At 38.0% G+C, this 3,364-nt stretch overlaps 1 long non-coding RNA gene across 1 annotated transcript; it reads left to right on the forward strand.

Moving 5' to 3' along the window:
• Positions 240-1,937, forward strand: LOC108660898. Its single transcript, XR_001926601.1, has 3 exons — positions 240-275; positions 511-585; positions 1,805-1,937. It is a non-coding gene; the product is annotated as an uncharacterized LOC108660898 (long non-coding RNA).

A 3,364-nucleotide genomic window follows, 5' to 3' on the forward strand; every position in this document is an offset into this window, starting at 1 on the left:
TCTTCTTCTTCTTTCTTCTCTTTCACGTTGCTTCCAACCTCCATGGAAGCTTGATAAGAACCTCCATAACCTCCCTTAAAATAGCTCCACTTTTCATGCTTTTGGTGCACCCTTTCATAAACCCTTGTGCTCTTCCACTCTCTCTCTTTAAAACCTTTGAAGAAAATCTTATTTCCATACTTTCTATCTAGTTAGGTGTTTTAGAGAGAGAAAGAGGAAGCTTCAATAATAGCTTGAAGGTTTTTGGAAAGAATTTCAAGCACAAAGCTATCAAGGTGAGTAGTAAATTGGAGTTGAGTTTAAAGCGTTGAGAATATCTAGTAATTAGATTTGTGAGAGTTTATTTGTTGGGATTATTCATTTAAGTGTGATTAGAGTATTGTAAACAATAGCCATTTAATGGTAGTTGGAAACTAGTTAAGAATGACTAGTAGAACCCAATTTAGAAAATAGTTTTGGAATAGTATTAATACCAAGTTGGGGTAATGGTGATGTTGTTGTGCATGATAGGTCCCAATGAAGTCCCACAGCCTCAATTGGACCATTAGGGGAGTTAGAGTCGGCTAAAGGCTCAACAAAATACCGGTAAGTGAATTTGTATCTCAAAACCGTTTTGGGAATGTGAATCTATTTGCACAAAACATTGATTGATTTTATCCAACTTTTCTTAAAAACGTGTGCCTTGGGAACAAGCCCTTGATAAAATATGTTGATGTTGTGAAAATGTGAAATGTGTAAAAAAGACGGACCTATGTGTTTCTATACTGTGTTGATATATATGTATGTATACGAATAATGTTGTGTAATGATATTGACCCGACTATGTACGAGTAGGAGTGTGCATAAGCCGATGTTGACCCCACTATGTGCAAGTGAGAGTGTGCATAAGCCGATGCTGACCCGGCTATGTGCGAGTAGGAGTGCGCATAAGCCGATGCTGACCCAGCCATGTGCTAGTGGGAGTGCATATGAGCTGATGATGATGGGAGGGTGTGCATGACGGTTGATATATATATATACATATATAGATATGTGTACTATAGAAAGTTCATGAGTATGGTATATGGTTTTGCACATGTGAATCTTGCATGTTGAACTTTGAGAATTTTTATGCTTTTCATGTTGATTTTTGTCATTTTAGCAGGATGGCTTTTTCTTGAAAGAAAGGAAACCTTTTTTCTTGTTGCTCTGTTTCTCGCTGCAGTGATAAACTCTAGAGTTTGGAGGGATAACGCTTGCCGGAATCTCATTGCAGTGAGAAAGTTACTGCAGCATTTTGCTGTAACGAGAATCAGTGAAAAACATTCTGTTTTATGGCTGAAATTTCGCTGCAGCGAGAATTCATTCTCGCTGCAGTGAAAAACTTTCTATTTTGCTCCTTATTTTGATCGGTTGCTGTCCTATTTTCTACTTCTTTAGTACCATAGTTGAGCATGAACTTCTAACATTAAGAAATTAATTAGTTAAGTTTGAAATGAGGAGGTTTGGTGAGAAACCCTCGTTCGGCTAATAACTTGAATCCAAACTTCGCTGCAGCGGAAAGGCATTCTTGCTGCAGCTAGGACCCGTCGTTTACTTGACTTAATTTGCATAAAGGCTATTAAGGTTTTCACTCTTCAAATCATATGTTGAGCATGGACCCTTTTATCAAGTGATTTACTTATCTTTGATAAGAGCTAAACTAATTGCATTGTTTTAAAGATAAATGCATCATGATTTCTTTAAATTTTCCTTGTAGTTGCTTGTTCCCATCCTTGTTCACTCACTAGGTTTATACTCACTGTTTTCAACTTCATGTTTTCAGATCAAGAGGCAACTGGTAACTAGGTTGAGGTGTCTTCGTATATTCGACCCTTGGTAGGTGTCTCAGCATTCAATAGTTGTACATTCGTCTGAGTTTCTCCGCTGGAAGTCGAGTACTCTTTTGTTATGTATAAATAAATCCTATGTAAATTGTAGACACAAAATTACAAATAAAAAAAACAGAGTGAAAAATATAATGAAAAATGAAAAAAATGAAAGAAGGAAAAAAGGAGAGAGGTACGACTAGCAGGGTGCGGACGCACCCTGCCAGGCACCTCTCTCACCTGCCAGACGCGAATTTTTCGCGTCTGGCAGGGTAGTGGAGCGCCCCCTCCAGAGCCCAGAAATTGGGTATAAATGGGAGGGGGAGAACCTGCAACAGAAGGAGGGAGCTTTTCTAAGCAATGGAGAGCAACCAAGGAGTAGAAAAATAGAGAAGGAGGGAGAGTCGTTCTGCTGCCGGCAAGGAGAGCTGGGCAGAAGAAAAAATAGAGAAAGAGGGGAGGAGTGTCTGCTGCCGGCAAGGAGAGCTGGGCAGAAGAAAAAATAGAGAAAGAGGGGAGGAGTGTTTGCTGCCGGTAGGAGGAGAGAAATCTGGGCTGGTTTGCCGCCGGTAGGAGGAGCAACAGCTTGGAGGTTTGCCGCCGTTTAGAGAGGAGCAACAGCTTGGAGGTTGGCCGCCGGTAGGAAGACTGAAATCTGGAGTGTTTGCTGCCGGTAGGAAGAGTGAAAGCTTGGAGGTTTGCTGCCGGAGAGAGGAGTAACAGCTTGGGAGGGTTTGCCGCCGGTGAGAGGAGTAGTAGCTGGAGTGTTAGCCGCCGGTGGGTAATGATTTGAGAAGAGAAGAGAAAGGCAGCATTTTTAAAGAAAAAGAGAAGGTACCGCCGGCATAGAGAGAAGAAAGAAAGTTGAAAAGTGAGGAGAGAAAAATAAGAAAAGGGAGTCCGTCTCCCCTGAGCCGTACGACGTCGTTTGGTGCTCCAGATTGAACTAATTTAGTGGGATCAGGTAAGGAAAGCTTCACTCCTTTGCCTAATTGATTCATAATGATTTAATAGCTTAGGTTATTATGGTTTGATTTGTTTGGATTTAATCTATAAAATTCAATTTAAGCTTCATATGATTAATCTGAAAATATTTTAATACAATCCCCTAGAAATTTTTGAAGAATGTCTTTCAAGATTAGGATTGGTTTACTTTAGCATAAGGTTCAAAAATCTTTTAGATACTATTTTTAGGACAAAGAAGATAATATACATAGAGAGATATAAATCTATATATAAAAATACAATATAAAAATAAAAATATATACATATAGCTAATAAAAAAATTTAAAGGTAGGAGAATGTTTAGCAAGGGTGAGAGAAGTAAATATGCAAAACATAAAAATAGATTGCTAAATAAATATATATAAGTGAATGAAATAAATAGTAAGTTAAAGAGCTACATATAGAATAAGTAAGTGAAATTGAAAATTATTAGGCTATTAGTGAGGTATTCTTAAATAAAATATATAAAAGAGCATGGGAAATATTTATGTACATTAAAATATATATATATA

This window comes from Theobroma cacao, chromosome 2, assembly GCF_000208745.1.
Source record: "Theobroma cacao cultivar B97-61/B2 chromosome 2, Criollo_cocoa_genome_V2, whole genome shotgun sequence".
Lineage (NCBI taxonomy): Eukaryota > Viridiplantae > Streptophyta > Magnoliopsida > Malvales > Malvaceae > Theobroma > Theobroma cacao.